Raw genomic sequence first — 19,097 nt, 5'->3', positions numbered from 1 at the left:
TGGGAAAGACTTGGCTTGGTAGTTCGGACTGGACTGTTCCCATGGGGCACAGGGTCAGAGCTGATTTGCATATAGCCAGTGTCTAACCCAGGGTGGTGTGGAGTGCAAAAAAACGATGGATTTAGGCCCAGATCCTTGTACTGGGGTGAATGTATGACATTGTTCTACATTCTGTCCATCAACTGTGTTTTTTGCAATTTTCACCCTGAGTGGGCTGGGTATGCTCAGACGTGAGTCCCAGGCTCTCCACACCACTGGAGTCAAGCTATCCAGGCTGAATGAAGGCTGATAGCCAGAAACCGGTCCTTGGATGCTTGATTCCGGTCTGGGAAAGACTTGGCTTGGTAGTTCGGACTGGACTGTTCCCATGAGGCACAGGGTCAGAGCTGATTTGCATATAGCCAGTGTCTAACCCAGGGTGGTGTGGAGTGCAAAAAAACGATGGATTTAGGCCCAGATCCTTGTACTGGGGTGAATGTATGACATTGTTCTACATTCTGTCCATCAACTGTGTTTTTTGCAATTTTCACCCTGAGTGGGCTGGGTATGCTCAGACGTGAGTCCCAGGCTCTCCACACCACTGGAGTCAAGCTATCCAGGCTGAATGAAGGCTGATAGCCAGAAACCGGTCCTTGGATGCTTGATTCCGGTCTGGGAAAGACTTGGCTTGGTAGTTCGGACTGGACTGTTCCCATGAGGCACAGGGTCAGAGCTGATTTGCATATAGCCAGTGTCTAACCCAGGGTGGTGTGGAGTGCAAAAAAACGATGGATTTAGGCCCAGATCCTTGTACTGGGGTGAATGTATGACATTGTTCTACATTCTGTCCATCAACTGTGTTTTTTGCAATTTTCACCCTGAGTGGGCTGGGTATGCTCAGACGTGAGTCCCAGGCTCTCCACACCACTGGAGTCTAGCTATCCAGGCTGAATGAAGGCTGATAGCCAGAAACCGGTCCTTGGATGCTTGATTCCGGTCTGGGAAAGACTTGGCTTGGTAGTTCGGACTGGACTGTTCCCATGGGGCACAGGGTCAGAGCTGATTTGCATATAGCCAGTGTCTAACCCAGGGTGGTGTGGAGTGCAAAAAAACGATGGATTTAGGCCCAGATCCTTGTACTGGGGTGAATGTATGACATTGTTCTACATTCTGTCCATCAACTGTGTTTTTTGCAATTTTCACCCTGAGTGGGCTGGGTATGCTCAGACGTGAGTCCCAGGCTCTCCACACCACTGGAGTCTAGCTATCCAGGCTGAATGAAGGCTGATAGCCAGAAACCGGTCCTTGGATGCTTGATTCCGGTCTGGTAAAGACTTGGCTTGGTAGTTCGGACTGGACTATTCCCATGGGGCACAGGGTCAGAGCTGATTTGCATATAGCCAGTGTCTAACCCAGGGTGGTGTGGAGTGCAAAAAAACGATGGATTTAGGCCCAGATCCTTGTACTGGGGTGAATGTATGACATTGTTCTACATTCTGTCCATCAACTGTGTTTTTTGTAGTCTTAAGTGGGTCAACTTTGTCCCATTTGAGAGAATACCCATTCATTCTGTCCATAATCAAGTTTTTTTGCCCATACATTCTCTCTAAATTACTTCTGTCAGGTTTATGTGGGCAAAGTATTGAGACACTATTTGGAAAATGATCGCTGGTAGCATTTTCATGAGTTTTAAAATTCAGTAAACGGGACGCGACACTACCTGATACAAAGATGAAATCTATGATTGTCTGACAAAATAGCGAAACACCAAATATCGAAATACAAAAATATCGGAGCAATTATATCGATGTCAATAATATCGACATCCTATGTACAACAAGGTAAGTACAAAAATATCGATGTCAAAAATATTGTTTTAAAAAAAATATTGTTTTTTAACTAAAAAAATATGTGAAATTAATTAGAAATACTTTAAAATATAATAAACATAGTAAAATATATTTTATATTATTTAGAATTAATAAGTAATATACATAATTTAATAAAAAATTAATTAAACAAATACATATAATATATAATTTACTTAGCTGTCGATTCCGATTCGGTAAAATCCCCTACAAATAGCCGTACGGAGCTTTTTTTCCGTACGAATCGTATGTAGAACCGTACCCGTACGTACGATGTAGGACGATGTGTACCCAAAGCAGTTCTCCGTACGAATCGTACCGAAGACCGTACAACTCACTAATCCGTACGAATCGCATTCGGAACTCGCTGTACGCGATGTCCTTACGGATCGAAGCTGCATTTTCCGACCCAGCAAGTACGAATCGTATCGACAACACTCCGTTCGACTCTTTTTCTACCGGAGCTTAAAACGTCCGTAAAAGCAGTTTACCATCGAAATGCGTATGAAATGGACCACCCCGGGTACGGTTTGTACAACGCATGACTGCAGGGGTGCGGTGCATCGGGGTACGGTGCGTACACCCCTGGACTTCAGGGGTATGGTGCGTATGTCCCCGTGTGTACACCCCATGATCATAGGTGTACGGACCGTAGGGGTATGGTTCATACACCCCAAGGTCGTAGGTGTACGGTGCGTACACCCCGTGCGTACACCCCTTGATTTTAGGGGTACGGTGCGTATGTGATAGTGTTGCCCTCCGTACGAATTGTACATACGCAACGTTTAACGTACGAATCGCGTACTGATTCCCAGATCCGGATCGTACTTGGCGGGTCGTATGGCATTTTTACCAATCATACGGTTCACTGTGCGGGTCGATGTCGTACGGATTTACCCTTAATTTTCGTACGGTTCGCAATGATTCGGACGTATTTTCTCGCAACGGATTGTACTACCTGATTCGGACGGATTCGGATGGAAACGGCTACGAATACGAATCGTCGTACGGATTCGTTTCCCAAATCGGAATCGACCCCCAATTGTCATGCACAGTTTTGAAAATTTACAGTGATGCACAGAAGTAAATGATTGAACATCAACACGGCATCTCCCAAGTAAGTCAAATAAGACATCAGGTTACTAGAGACATAGCCTTCCTTTATTCTTTTATTCGACATGATTTTTTAATCCAGACTTCGGTTTCGACAAATAGTAGTCGTGTGTTCTCTCTCCTTTCTAAATACCAAGATTCTTCTTGGAAAGGCACTTCTTTTCTATACTAAATTTTCAAAACTGTGCATGACAATAGGTGTGTGCTGCGCCAGCCTGTTCTCTGTGTTTTTGGTTTTCCAATTAGTGGGGACATAGGATGCTCAGGTTCCGGCTCTTTTCACCACATTTCTGCTCTACCTACCAAACACTAGACTGACTGGTGCAGGTCTTAGTGCCTTGACCTCCTGTTTTGTGTTCTATAGTGGCAGACGTGGTCCAGATGCACCTCCAATACAAGAGAGGACATAACCTAGCTTTACCCACCAGCCCTTTTACTCCGATTCCCATAAAAAGGGGATACAATGGAGTGCGAGAAGGCAGAAAAGACAGAGTTCTCCGGAATTTGTTTTCTATTCCAGCTCATACATCAACATTGGAAAAGCCCCACAGTTCAGCCCCATAAAGAGCTGACCCCAGTGCCGTAGCCTCATAAATTCAGAGTGCAGGTGCAATAGGTTTAGTAATCGAGACGCAATGCTCTTTAAGAATTGCGCCCCGTGTCTACTTAAGCTTTATTAACATGTGGCTTCCAGGATACCAGTAGAAAACGTCACACCCAGATAGGAAAAAGAATCCATCTTTTCAAGGGGCACTCTTCCTAAGATGAAACCCATTATATGCAATTTATGTGAATCGAACAACATTAATTTGGTTTGGTCATATTGATTTCCAAACCACGTGCCTGGCAAAACTTGTCAATGCAAGTCAAAAGTGTCTGTAGCCTGCTCGGGGTTTTGGAGATCAATAGAGTGTCATCAGGTTTAAAAAAAAAGGAAAAGGGGTTTTAACGTTGGCATGTAGGGGGGCATCTGTATCGACCTGCAGCAGAGGTACTGTCACTAAGTCTACGGACAGTACTTATCTCTATTTTCCCTTACTCTTGGGCCTACCCACTTGTTTACCCATGATATGGACCCAGGGGACATCCTCCCTGTTAAGAAGAAGTCTAACAGGTTGTCAGATAAGGTGAGGGCCAGCTTTAAGAGTGAGTCTCAAAAATACTGGAGTTAGGGTGATAAATCGCTCCAGTAGTCCCTGGTCCAGTCATGTGGTTCTGGTACCAAAAGCTACCCTACTGGGCAACACACCTGAACTGAGGGTCTGTGTGGATTATAGAGAGCTAAACTGTGTGACAAAGACTGATGCTCAACCTATCCCCCGAGCTGATGAGACTGATTATGGGCTGCCCAGTATTTAAGTACCTTTGATCTTACATCAGGGTATACTTGCAGATCACTCTAACAGCAGATGCCAAGGAGAGGTCAGCCTTCTCCACTCCAAAGGGCCACTCCCAATTTCATGTGATGCCTTTTGGACTCAAAAAGGCCCCTGACACCTTCCAGAGGTTGATGAACCACATCCTTGCTGGTACTGAGGCCTTCTCTGCTGCCTATCTGCATGACACAACTGTCTTCAGTAGCAGTTGGAAGGACCACCCTTTTCACATCCAGGGTGTGCTTCAGGCTCTGCAACAGGTAGGCCTGGTTAGCAAGGCCAGTAAGTGCCAGATAGGGCAGGGGTCTGCGGTGTACTTAGGGCAACTGGTGGGCAGGGGTAGGGTTCAGTCCCTCCAGGCCAAGATAGATACGGTCATAGTCTGAGAGCCCCCCAAACCCCAGACTGAGGTCAAAGCATTCTTGGGCCTTACTGGGTACTACAGGAGGTTTATCAAAGGATACGGAACCATAGCTACTTCTTTGATAGACTCAACTTCTAAGAAGCAGCCCAAATATATGTGATTTGGACAGAGGCATGGCAAACTGCATTTGACTCCTTGAAACAAGCCATGTGCACAGTCCCTGTGCTCAGGGTTCCTGACTTCTCCAAGGAGTTTATCGTTCAAACAGAAGCCTCAGAACATGGCATAGGGGCAGTGTTACCACAGCTAAATGAAGAGGGCCCGGACCAACATGTAATATGCATCTACAGGAGGTTAGTCCCCAGGGAACAGAGCTGGAGTGCCATAGTGAGAAGCTTTTGCTGTGGTCTGGGCACTGAAGAATTGAGGCCATACCTTTTTGGTATTTACTTCCTGATTCAGATTGACCACAGGCCCCTCAGGTGGCTCATGCAAATGAGGGGTATGAATCAAATTTGCTGAGGTGGTCCATTTCCATACAGGGTATGGAATTTAGGGTGGAACACAGACCAGGGGTAGACCCCGCCATTGCCAACAGTCTATCCCGGTTCTACTGCCTTAGTGATGAGAACTCCTTAGAGGTTGGGCAGATCTCCCTACTTTCAGCTGGGGGACTTGTGTTAGACCTGTCATCCTTAGGGTAGTCTTCTTGCAACGTTTTGCCTGCTTACCTTCACTTTTTGCTGTTTCTTTTTGTTGGCCTTAGGACTCTGAGTACTTTTTCACTGCTATCCAGTGCTAAACTGCATGTATTTCTCCCCTGAACAAGGTGATATTGGTGTATACCAGATTAGTATATTTAGTTTACGTGTAAGTCCCTTTGTAAAGTGGTATATCATACACCAATGGCCTGTAATCTAAATTCTACTAATGGACCTGCAGCACTAGTTGTGCCACCCACACAAGTAGCCTTGCAAACCTGTGCCAGACCTGCCATTGCATGGTCTATGTGTGCAGTTTACTGTCACTTCGACTTGGCATTTAAAAACACACCATGCCCTAAACTCCCCTTTTATTACACCTAAGTCACCCCTAAAGTAGGCCCTAGGTAGCCCTCTGGGCAAGGTACTGTGTAACTAAAAGGTAGTACATATACTGCTAATTTTTAAATGTCCTGGTAGTGACAAACAGCTAAATTCCTTTATCAATACTGTGAGGCCTACTCTTCTTATAGGGTTGTTTTGAGAATTCCTTAAAACACTTTTAAGCAGTAATTTCGGATTAGAAAGGATTAGCTGCATCATGTTTCATATCTTTGGAATGGAATGATAAATCCTCTTTAATGGTAAAGGTGGATTTAACATACTATTTGTGAAATGCCACTTTTAGAAAATGGAAATTTCTCTGCTGTCAACTTTACACTGCATGCCTACAACCTGTCTCCAATACATGTCTGGGCTAGGTGACAGCTACACTTTATGCATTCCTCTAGAAAGCCACAAACACAGGAACGGTGGGTGTGATAGAGGAAACATCTGCATTCATCTGCATTCTGACTGTCTTCCTGTGGAGGAAGGGGAAGAAGGAACTGACACATCTGAATAATAGGCTGTGTCCTGTCCCCCACACAAAGGACTGATTACCCTCCACAGACAGCCTGGCTGACAGGAATGGGATGAAAGGCGGCCTGTGCACTTCAAGGAGCTGCTTTGAAGTCACTTCCCACTTCAAAGGCAATTTTGGGTATAGGTACTGGGACTCTGACCCTACCAAGACAGCACACTATTGAGCCTGTAAAAAAACTCTCATCTGATAGATTGAGGACTGCTCTGCTAGAAGGATTACCACTCTGCGTTACTGACTGTTCCAAGGAAATGCTTCACTGTTGTGCTGAGCTGGCTTGCTACCTGCTCATTTTTGCCCCTTTTGAGGACAAGGACTGGACTCATCTCACTTGAACCCAGAATGACTCCAAGAGCTTGCTGACTTACCTCCTGGTTTATGAAGTTTCAGGGTCTTTAAAGATTTATTGCAATTCTATCACTGCCGGACTCTGCCATCTGCAAATCCTACACTTGCCTGTGATGCTCCCTCCAGTCCTGGGACTCAGAAGTAGGTTCTGCAACTGTTTTGCTACAAAACTGATGTATCGTCACCACTGCACAGATTGGAACCAATGCAGTGCCCTTCAACGCCGAGGCAGTGCTAATCTGAAGACATCCCTGCACAGCTTGAGGATGGTGCAGTGCTGATCCAAAGCCATCCTGTGAAGATCGACGATGATGCCGTACCGTTCCAAGGTCCCAACTGCCTTGCTTGCCTTTGACGCATCGACGCAACTGCTTGAATGTGAACCAACGCCTCGAAATCTCAACAGCGAAGCTTTGCTTTACCCAAGGTACTTTGTCAGTGGGACCTGTTTGAGTCCTGTAGTCGGCCTGCCCTCCATCGTGGTCAGTTTGAACTTTGTATTTACGCTGCTCTGGGGTGACCTCGAGCAACCTTTAAGCACTATTGACTTCTAAGCACTATTTTATGTTTATTCTTTCGAAATTATTAACTTTGGTTCTACTAACTGGATTTTTTGTCATTTTGGTCTTGATTTTCTCATTAAAAATATTGTCTATTTTTCTAAACCTGTTGCTCAAATACTTTACACATTGCATCTATAGATCAGCCTGACTGCTCTGTGTCAAGCCACCAGAGGGTGAACACGAATAATTTTTTCCCTGACTTGGATTGTGACCCCTATTTGGACAGAGTGCATATCTCTGACAATCAGAGACCTGGGGGCATATTATCAAGACAGGCGATAAAATTATCGCCGTTTTAGCGGCAGAAAACTGCAGCTAAAACGGCGATAATGAGCTTGATAGTATGCTCTATGGAATTCCAATTGAAGCCCATGTTAGATGTCCTTCACATTTAACATAGACTTCAATTGGAATTCCATAGAGCATATTATTAAGCCCATTGTCGCCATTTTAGCGGCAGTTTTCTGCCGCTGAAACAGTAATAATGTTATCGCCTGTCTTGATAATATGCCCCCCAGTTTCTAACACCTAGGGATGCATGATGCTCTCACTCCACAACAGGCATGAAACCCTAGGGGCCGATTCACAGAACTAACTTAAGACAAAATCCTAAACCTATTACTTTTGGTATTCACAGAAGGCTTTTAGTAGTAGTAAAGTTAGGATTTTGTCTTAACTTTGACTTGAGACAAACTTAAGACAAACATACAGACAGATTTAAGACAGACTTAAGACAGGCTTAAGACAAACTTAAGACAAAATCCTAACTTAAGTCTCTCTTAAGTCTGTCTTAAGTCTGTCTTAAGTCTTTCTTAAGTTTGTCTTAAGTCAAACTTAAGACAATCCTAACTTTACTACTATTAAATGCCTTCTGTGAATACTAAAAGTAGTAGGTTTAGGATTTTGTCTTAAGTTAGTTCTGTGAATCGGGCCCCTTAGTATTCACCCTTTATTACACTGGGTAAAAGGGACAAGGATCACTGAGAGAAACTCCCACTGAACATAGCGGGCAGAGGAGCCTTATTTAAGATGATGGCACTGCCCAAGTTCCTCTGTACACTACAGAACTACCCACGCTATATCCCACCCACCTTCTTCCGCACTCAGAAGGTGGACAAAGTAAAATTTCTCTGGGCATGAGGCCATTCCTGCATCTCTTCCCACAAATGCGTTCTGAACCTATACGTTAGTGAATTAGAGATCGTGAATAATACGTTTTATTATTGGGTTAGTCACAAAGTCCCCATGAATAACTGGCTTTTCATGACATGTTGGCATCGGGCGCTGCAATGGATCAGGTGGCATGTTGTCCCGACAGCAGTAACACCACTGTGGGTGGAGAGGTGGCTCAAGCAAAAAGTTGCACTTGAGAGCTTCAGTATGTGGGACAATATCGGTATTAACAAACGGAAGAATGTCTGGGAGGCAACCTCAATATGCACATTCCAACACCTAGACAACTCTTACTCAATGCAAAAGTCACATTTGTATCAATATTTTCAACTGCGCTGTGCGCTTGAGGCCTCCCTGGACTCCCAGCACACACTCCCGCAATGTAATCCCCTTGTGGCACATGTCATTGAGTCACAAATGGATAAGAAAGGCATCTCCATGTTACACTGCACTCTGGTCAATAATACCGAGACTTGATGGCGGCATTGTAGGACAGATGGGAGCGGGATGTGGGACCCTTGGAGGAGGACTGGGTGGAAGGAAGTATGGATCCCAGAGTGCTGTCGATACCCGATATACTTGCCTTGAGTCTACCATTGTGCCACATTGTTACGTTGGCTGAAGGGCAGCTAATATCCACGGTGCCTGAGGTGTCTCCAAGCCCCAAAAACCTTCTATCACAAATATGGGAGTGCCCCGAAATACAAAGGTACTGGCGGAACATTTGCACCAGACTCTCACAAAGTGGGCAGAACAATTACAACCAAACCAAGGTTGATTTTCCTGGAGCTGATGGACGAATGTGAAGGTAGCTGTTGTTTGAGATCATTAGTGGCCATGTGATTCCTCAGAGGCAAAGGAACATAGCAAGACACTGGTGCTCCATGCTGCCATCGCCTCATGACGAATGGACACATCGGATGGACCACTGTGCTTGGGCGGAAAAACCCATATATAAGTCCCATGGTTGCCTAGAGAAACACGAGAAGATCAGGGGTAAATTTATAGCTTACACAGACAGGGCAGCCTTCCTCTCGACAGATAAAAACAGTGGCTGCAGGCACGGATCAGGGGTGGCGGAGCAGGGAGGCAAGGGTGGGGGGAATGGGTAAATAAAAAAAAAACATACCTCCTGTCTGCGTCCCGCATCGTCCTAGTCGCATCTCTCCACTCCTTCCTCTGGAACAGGAAGGACAAGGGAAACGTCCAGGCTTCCCTGAGCCAATCACAATGCTGCAATGCAGCGATGTGATTGGTTAGGGCACCATGGTTCGGCGCTCAGACTGGGAATGGGGGCCTGGGCATGTTCTCCACCCAGTCTGTAATGTAGCCTGGGTGAGACGGCCGACCACACAATCATGCTCACGTAGGGTGGGTGAAAACCACTCCTCCCCTCCCCTGCTCCTTCAGTAGAGCAGCCCTGCCCCTCCCCACTCCCCAAAGCTGCTGTACCCGCAACAAGAGAACATAAAATGATAACAACATTAAGTTATCATTTTTTTTTTTTTTTTTACATTGCTGAATAGCAGTGGGGCGACTCTCCTCCATCTTAGCGGAGGAGCAGCCACTGGAAATGCGGCCCCCAGGGGAAGTGAGGTCGACAGACCAGTCTTCCCCTGGGGTGTTCGCGCGAGGCCAGGGACAGGCAGGCAGGGACAGTTGTAGTTGGAAGGTAAGTGGGTTTTGTATGGCTGGGGATTGTGGCTGGACGCACTGGTGCCCCGGTGTGGTCCTGGTCTGAGGGAGAGGTGCGTGAGGCGCTGATAGTGTTGGGGAGGGCTGGTAGGGTATACCTCTTGCAGCCAGGTGTCCTGGACCAGGCATGACCCGGACGCCGAGGTCCGCGTCGGCGGGTGTGGCTGCGGTGGTGGTGGCTTGCATGGACGAGCCGCCACCGGCCCGTTCTGGTGCATCTGGGAGGGGCAGGGGCAAGAAGCAGCAGGAGACAAAGAAGCGGATGTATGACGTTACAACGCAGGCTATCACAACGCCTGCATTTACAACGCGGTTTTTACATCGCAAACCTTTACAACGCATAGCGCTTAGAGGTGCTGGATAGTGATAAGTTTAATTTTCTATTCCAACTCCAGTCCCCGTGGACACTAGGGAAGGTGTTGGATAGAAAATTAAACGTATTCCCTATCCTAGAGCGCCCCCCAGCGCAATGCGTTGTAATAGTTTGCGTTGTAATGACCGCGTTGTAATGGTAGTGCGTTGTAAAAGTTTCGTTGTAAAGGTTGTTCACCCACAGAAGCGCGGAGGACGGCGTCAGAACCTCCCCACGCAGTTTGTAGAGGTGTCTGCAGGGCAGGGGGGGCTTTGAGATTGCGCCGGGGGGCGGGGCCACGGGCCGGTTACCACCAGTCATGCACGTGGGCAGCCCAGTGCACTCAGAGCCGGAGGGAGATGAGCCGGAACAGGAGGCCAGCGGAGAGGGCTTTAGCGTGGACAGTGAGGCCAGTGGGGAGGACAGGGAGGTAGGCTCCGAGGTGTCGGCAGGGGAGGAGTTCACCCTGGTGCTGTCGGACGGGGAGTCTGGGCTTGAAGAAAGGGGTGACCCATCGGGGGAGCAGCCGGTGGATTTGTCCTGTGGCAGGAAAGGGGTAGTGAGGGCGCCTTGTTCCAAGGGGAAGGGCCCGGTTAAAGCACAGCAGCGCCAGAAAGGGGGGGACCACCCAATGGCGGGATCTGGTAGGGGACGTGGCAGAGGGACCCCTGGGTCATGTGGCGAGTGGGTTTGGGTAGAGGGGTCAGGGACTGCTTTAGCGGCACAGAGACCTGTTGGCAGACGGCCCGGGGGGGGGGGAAAGGCCAGCTGTAAGTGCTGGCAGAGGCAAGGGTGTGCCGGCGGGGCGCAAAACGGCCTCCAAACGCCGGGACGAAGCAGCAGGGGGGTCCGCGGCGGCCTGCCCTCCACCGAGGGAGCGCGCAACTGCAATGTTGGAGTGTGAGTTTGTGCCTGGAGTGAGAGGGAAAGGTGCGAAAACAGTAGTGAGCGAGGTGAGGAGAGTGGCACCTGTGGAAGTGGATGACGAGCGTTTGGACTATGAGGACGAGGATGAGGAGTTGGAAGAAGGTGAGGTGCGTGATGATGAGAGTTGGGGGAAGGGCAGAGCGGCAACAGGCAGATTTGGTGTTTTCCAGGCGGCACAGGACGGAGCTGGTCGTCCGACCAGAGGGAGTCAGAAGCCGGCGGAGGCCCGGAGGACGGAACGGGGTGCTTCAGCGACTTTGGCAGGTGAGGGCGCATGGTGAGATGCTTGGGACGACGGTCCCATAAGGGGGCGCAAGAAGGCCTGCAGGTCGGTGGGTGTGGGGGATGGATCGGTGCGGGATGGGGGGGACCTTGGTTGGACAGGGCCTGTGCCGAAGGATGGTTAGAAGCAGGTCGTGACGGCCAGCGCGCAGACAGACGCGACGGAGGATCAGGGTGGGAAGGAGGAAGGAGCAGACAAGTTGAGGAAGAAGTTGCCTTACATGGGCTTGGCTATGCCACTTGGGTCGCATTTGTCGGACAAGACAAAGGCCAGGATATGGAAGCATGAGTATGTGGATGTTTTCAAACTTGTACATAGAGAGATTCAGGCGAAGGAGGGGTCAAAGGAGGAAGAGTGGGAATTGACCAGGCGGCCGAGGGTGCCCGTAGCGATGGAAAACTGGACGTCGGCGTTCTTGATCTACGCGAGTATCTATTGCGAAAAGCATGCGGACAGGGCAATAGCATTGTTTAAGTACATGGATGTGATACGGAAGGCCCAATTGCACTTTGGGGGTTTCGCCTGGTTGAGCTATGATGAGGAATTCAGGGCCGGGATTAGTGTGAACCTGGATAAGCCTTGGGGTGACATCGATCAGGAGCTTTGGGTGCAATGGATGTCTTCTACACAGGCGGCGGCTTCTACTCATACAGCGAGTGGGCTCCCGGTTGCGTACCGGTCTTTTCAGTCTCGTCCAGCCCAGTCTGGGGTGGGGGGTCAAGGAATGTCTGGGGGGTCAGGGAGTCAGGGAACGTGGATGGGTGCAGCTGGTCAGCAGTACAAACCTGGAAGCATTGGGGCCTGCTGGAACTTTAACAAGGGTCTCTGCACGAGACACCCATGTAAGTTTAAACACGAGTTTTCCAAGTGCGGGGGACGTCACCCGGTCACACAATGCCTTACGCTTGCCACACCTTCAGAACAGTGGAAAATCACTAAAGGTAGGGGACAAGCTGGGCCAAAGGACCCCTACTTCGGTTAAGGTGGAGGCCATGGGTCCATGGCTCTCCAGGTACCCTGATAGAGAGGCTGCTTTGAGAATTCACTGGGGGTTTGTGGAAGGATTTCGGATTGGCTATTAGGGTCCCCGGGAGAGGTGTTGGGCAGAGAACCTGCGTTCGGCAAAAGAGTTGCCGGAGGTGGTGGCGAGCAAGTTACGGAAGGAGGTGTTGGAGGGTAGGATTGCTGGCCCGTTTGACACGTGGCCGATGTCGGACCTTATCATCTCACCCCTGCGGGTGGTTCCCAAAAAGGAGCAGGGGGAGTTCATACTGATCCACCATTTGTCGTGGCCGGAAGGGAGTTCGGTGAATGACTTCATCGCGGAGGCGGATTCCAGGGTGTTGTATGCGTCGGTGGATGATGCCGTTGGTTTGGTGAGGGCTTGCGGGAAGGGGGCAGAGTTGGCCAAATGTGATATCAAGTCAGCCTTTCGCCTCCTCCCCATTCACCCAGCGGATTTTTCCTTGTTGGGCATGCAGTTCGGAGGGGCCATCTATGTGGATATGGTGCTGCCGATGGGCTGTGCAATTTCTTGCGCGCTTTTTGAGACCTTCAGTTGCTTTTTGCAGTGGGTTTTCGTGGACAGGAGTGGGCACCGACTGGTGTCGCACTACCTGGATGATTTCTTGTTCCTCTGGAAAGGGCTGACGGGAGAGTGTGCTGCGGCTCTGGGGCAGTTCTAGTTGTTGGCGCAGGAGTTTGGGGTTCCATTGGCACCGGAGAAGACGGTGGGACCTAGTTGTTGTTTGGGTGGTGCGTTTTGTTCTGGATTGCATGGACAGAGGTTTGTCGCAGACTACGATAGCTGGCAAGCTGGCTGGCATCTCGTTTTACAGCATGGTTTACTTGGGTTTTGATCCGGCCAGGGCGGATCAGTTGAGTCGAATGTTGAAAGGTTAGGGTCGGAAGAGGTCAGAAGGGGGAGGAGGGGAGTTGCCGTGTGAGACGATCACGTTTGAGTTGTTGTCAAGAGAGCTGGGGGAATTGCCCCATTGGTCTGGATGTTCTTCGGAGCATTTCGGGCGTCGGAATTGTTGGGAGTGCGTGGGGTTCCGGGGCGATTGTTTGAGGATGTGAGGGTGGATGGGGCCCGGCTGGGTATATGGTTGGGTCGTTCGAAGACGGACCAGACGGGTCGAGGCAAATGGGTGTGGCTGAGGGTGAGTGGGTGTGTGGGCGTGTGTCCGGTGCGTGAGTGGATGGCCTTTTTGGGACGAGTGCAGAAGTCGGATGGAGAGATTTTCGTGCATACTTCTTCGAGGTGCTTGACATCCTTTCAGTTGTTGGCGGTGTTGCGTATGGCTTTGCGGAGGATTGGCAGGGATCCAGCGCGTTTTGGCACTCACTCATTTCGGATTGGGGCAGCAACAGCGGCGGCCGGTTTGGGTTGTCATGGGGGGAGATTCGAAGGATTGGGCGCTGGAGGTCCCGCTGCTGCGAACGCTATGTGGGCAAATGAAGGGGGTCAGAGTAAGGGTAGAAAAAGGGGCTGCTGCGGTTGGTTGACGATCTGTATTTTGCTGTGGTGTCAATCTCTTTCTCTTCGTAGGTTGCGTTCGGGGGCCAGGGACCAAGACGGTCACCTGGATTGTTGGACACTCCTTTATACACTGGGCCTCAAAATATGCAGACAGGCAGGTGTACGGTCATAGCCTGGGCCTGCGGAGCAGTCATCACGAGGTCCATTGGTGGGGTAAGAGCGGGATGCGCTGGGGCGATCTGTTGCCTTGGCTGACGAAGAAGGTGTCTCAGCTGGGTTGGTTATACACCTGGGAGAAAATGACTTGGTTAAACTATCAGGAGTGTCCTTGTTACATTTGATGCAGAGGGATCTGGAGGCAATGAGGAGCAATCTGGCTGGCGCCTGTATTGTTTGGACAGAGTTTGTACCACGAAGAATTTGGAGGGGGGAACTTAAGCATGCAGCCATTGAAAGGGCGAGGCGGAAATTGAACAGGGCGATGAGACTTTTTTGTGATGCCCACGGAATCAAAGTGCTGGCGCACGTTGGGCTCCAGCTGGAGGAGCCCCTTCTCTTCCGGGACGATGGTGTGCACCTTTCGCACATGGGAAATGCTTACTATTTAATGGAGATGCGGGATACCATCAGCCTGTTGTGGAATGAGTCTATCTGGTGTAGGCGAGACTGAGTGCGAAAGGTGCACGATTGGTGGGGCAGGTAACCACCCTCCGGGGGTTCCCTGGGTGGCAGGACTTGGGAGGGGTGGGGAGTCCATGAAGGGCAGAATCACCCTTCTGGGGAGGGGGTTACAGGGGCAGGATGGGGGGTGTGGTAGACGGAGGTGAGATGGCGGGAGATGCTGGAGGAGTATGAAGGTGAAAGGGGAAAGTGAATGGTATGCATGAAGAGGTCGTGGTGTGAATTGGAGTGAGTAGTGGAGTATGTGAAAGGATGATTGTTGGACTTGGCCCTTAGGGCAGGTTCACCCCTAAACTTTTTGCTTTTATTGGTGACCCTGTGTTAGTGATTTTTGGGTCTCTGCGCACTTTTACCCTGGGTCCCAGAGTAAAGTGCGTGCGTGTAGTATGGCTGGCCTGCCCTCCCATAGGAATGCATGGGGAATGTGTGTGTCCCTGGTAGTTCCTGATGCTTGGGTCAGTGCAGGCTCGAGTTTGGTATGTGTGAACTCGTATGAATGAATGCTGCACGATGGTATGTGCGGCTTGTATGTGTCTAGTTGGGAAGTGCTACTGCTGGACATTGATGTGTGTGTGCAGTGAGGGTGCTGGAGCGTAATTGGCTGGAGCTGGCTGGCATGCCAGGCTCCAGGAAGTCTGGATGGGTCTGCCCGGTGGTGAGTGTGAGATTAGCATGAGTGATGTGTGGGAGGAGTGTACCTGTGTCCTGGATGGGCTGGGTTTTCCCCACACAATGCTGGCTCCGCCCCCCTGTGGTGTGTCTAACGACCCTAGCCTCCCCAGTGAATGAAAGGGGTGGTTGGGCCATCAAGAGTGCTCCCAAGCCAGCTGCAACTGGTTTTCCCCCGACCCAGCACCCTGAAACAAAGGATTTCACAGTATAAGAAGGGGCTGTGTCCCCAGGAATGTGTTCTGCTTTTGGATCCTGCCAGAGGGGGCTGTTGCTGCTGCTGGGGCCAGGAGGACCGCCACTTGGAGTGTCTCCCTGCCTGGAGACCCAGTGTGCTGGCTCTGGCCCAGCTTTGCCCCCCTGCCTGCCTCCAGCCCCTGCTGGAGCCTTGTCCTGTCCTCCAGTGCTGGGGAGCACTGAGGACTCCTTGCCTGCAGCTCTGAGAGCGCTGCTCTCTGCCCTTCAGCGCTGGGGAGCGCTGAAATCCCTTGGCTAGCGCTTGAGGGCGCTACATTTGGCTTCTAGCGCTGTGAGTGCTTTATTTCGTCCTGTGGCGCTTGGGAGCGCCCTTTCCTTCGTGTTAGCGCTGCTAGCGCTTTGAGAGCCCAGCCGGTGCCCACCCGGCATCTGCCCGAAATTGCGGCGCATAGCGAGTGACTACCTCGCTTCATATTTTGAATTTATCACGAGGGAGCCCACCCCTCGGATACTGACACCTCGCCTACCTGCCTGCCACGGGCCGCCGCGCTCCCCGCGACGACCCGGAAGTAGTGGGGCCGGCCGACCAATTGCAGCGCGGCCCCGAGAGAGGAAACCGGAAGTCCCGCCTTTGCAGCCGGGACCCGAGGAGCAGGGCCGCAGTGCTTACGGAGCCCCGCACCAAGGAGAGGACACCTCGCCACAGCCAGAAGGGGAAGCCCAGCGGAGAGAGCCGACGCCGCGAGGAGACGCCGCCTCTAGCTAACGGTGAGTGCGGGCGTTCCCCGGGTCGCGCCTCTGCCCGGGAGCAGTGTCGGGCCCGATCTGGACGAGCCCTGAGGGGCTCAAGTGCATTCCGAGTCCCCGTTGGGGACTCCAACAAGAAGGGCAGCAAAGGGAGAGGGGCGTCGGGACACATGGTCGGTGTCCGCCCCTCCCCCGTAGCGCGACCTCGCGCCGGTAGTTATTGGGAGCCGGCGAGGCTCGAGGCACCGCCAGTAATTCCGAGTCCCCCGTGAGGGACCCCCACAGCCCAGCGAGGCTGCACCTTTGTTGTTGGAGCCCTGAGAGGTTCCCAAGGAGGCATATCTCTTTTGCTAAAGAGCCCTGAGAGGCTCAGCAGTGCCCTTATTTGTTTAAGAGCCCACAGAGGCTCAGGGGGACATTTTATTTCTACAGAGCCCTGAGAGGTTCACTCTTTGCTCACATTGTTCTGGCCAGAGTCTGCGAGGCTCCAGCAGTGGCCCAACAGTGTTACCCAGCTGCCCAGCACTTTGTGGGCAGTTGCTCCGTTTAGGACCCTGACAATGGGACTGCCACACGTTGTGGCTTACGTGACTGTGTTGCGTAGTTGCTTGTTCTTACACCTCTGAATGGGTAGTTTATTCATCACGTGTGGTGCTTTTACACCTCTGAATGTATTGTGATGCATCATGTGTTTCCTTCCTTAGACCCCTACAGGTATAGCGATACTTAGGTGGTTTCCTTCTTGTTAGTACAGGTGGTACTAGCGAGGCCCAGGTTCCTTGTGTCATCTCCTAAGATAGTGAGGGTTGCATGGGTGGTGCTCACCTGGTACCAGTAGTGACTGGTTGTGTGTTACAAGTTCTATTTTTGTGCTACAGTAATTTTATTCTATGATCTAAGAAGTGCTAAGTTCTAAAAGTGCTGATACCCCTGACAGTGGTCCAGGTGGCCCTGTCCTGTACAATATCCCTTGTAAATTCTGCCCGTGCCTGTTGGCACAGTGTAACAATATGTGTGTTTTACCTGATGTATATTTATTATAATACAAAGGCTATTTTTATATAACCTTGTGTGGAGTTTCCTTTGTGGTGGGCCTTTGGGTGTTGTTGCTGGGGTGCGTGCGCAAATACTTAACTCACATCGCCTCCAAGTTTAGCCTTGCTGCTCGCGCCACGTTACCTAGAGGGTGAGCAGGGGTTATCTTGGGGTGTAACTCCCTTGCCCTGACTTGGGAATGGGGATCTCTGACTGACTTTGGCGAAAGCCCTGGCCAGCCGGGGGTCCTGTTTCCAACATTGGCGGCAGCGAGTGGGATAAGGATTTGTGTTTGCGTTGTACCACAGTAGCAGCTGGCCGCACTTCAAAGCTCTACATTTTTAGATAACCACATTTTGGGGATTATTGTTGTTGGTAAAACTCCATTGTTTCTTTTCCTGAAGAGTGTCATTTGATAATTGTGTTCAGTACATTTGTCCCCCGCCCTGCTTCCAGAGTTTGGTACCTGTGTCGCTTTTGATCAGGTTGAGAAGTCAGGGGTGGTAGAAACTGCCTTACTGATCCGAGGGGAGGGTGTGTGTGGATGAATGGTGTGTTTTTCAGGACGCATGAGTGAGTTCTCTTTGATAAGGAGATTGCTGAAGTTTTGGAATTGTGTACTCTTACTTCAGATTGCTGCACGTGTCTGTGAGCATCCTGTTAAGATGGAATCTCCTTTTAACCTCTGTGGCCTGTTTAAGTACAGTGTGCATGAGTTGGTACGGTTTTGTAAGGAGAGAGACATCCCAGTGAGTGAGTCAGACACCCAGTCCAAGCTTAGGGATAACATGATCCTATGGCAGAAGGATGACTGGGAGCGTGAGCACAGTGAGAGAGAGAGGGCCCGGGCCGCACACCATGAGGGTGGTGGGTCTGAGGGGAGCCCTGAAGAGTCTGAAGTGGAGAGTGAGTTTGACAGTGACTGGGCGCCAGCAGAGAGCGAGTACCCCCTAGATAGGGAGTCCCTTGCTGGGTCCAGTGTCAGAAGTAGCACCCCATCCCTTTCCCTGTCCCCAGAGGTGTGGTTGGATAGGAGAGAAGAGAGGGAGCACCAGCTGGCCATGGAGAAGCTCAGGTTAGGGTATGCCAGAGAGATGGCGCAGCTGGGTGTGAATGAGCGGATTGCAGAGGCTGAGAGGGCCTTGGAAAGGGAGAAGATAGCCCTAGAGGGTAGGTTATCCCCTGACCGCAGTCATGATTTTCTGGACTCCCCAGGGAGGGTTGAGTCCAGTGGTGGCAGCTATATAGATTTCAGTATAGGAAATCCCAGTCCCAGTTCCCCCAGTCTGGTACCTGTTTCCCAAGAGGAGGAGTTAAGGCTGAAATTCAGGGGCAGTAGGAAACTGTCTCACCAGTCTTGGGAAAAGTTTGAGGATGAATGTCATGGAGCACTGTGGGCTTGGGTAGAGGTTCACACTGACTCTGATTTTGAGAAACTGTTTGATATGATTGTCAAAGAGCAGGTGCTCAGTGGTTGTTGTCCAGAGTTGCGCCAACACCTGTTGGAATATGGGTCTCCTTGTTCAGAGCAGCTTGCCGCGGAAGCAGACCGCTGGGAGAGGGCCAGAGGTTCTCTAGAGTCATTGGTGAGTGACTCCAAAAGTAGTGGTTCAGGGATCTT

Source organism: Lissotriton helveticus, chromosome 4_1 (genome assembly GCF_964261635.1).
Source record: "Lissotriton helveticus chromosome 4_1, aLisHel1.1, whole genome shotgun sequence".
Classification (NCBI taxonomy): Eukaryota; Metazoa; Chordata; class Amphibia; order Caudata; family Salamandridae; genus Lissotriton; species Lissotriton helveticus.
This window is presented reverse-complemented; position numbering follows the sequence as displayed.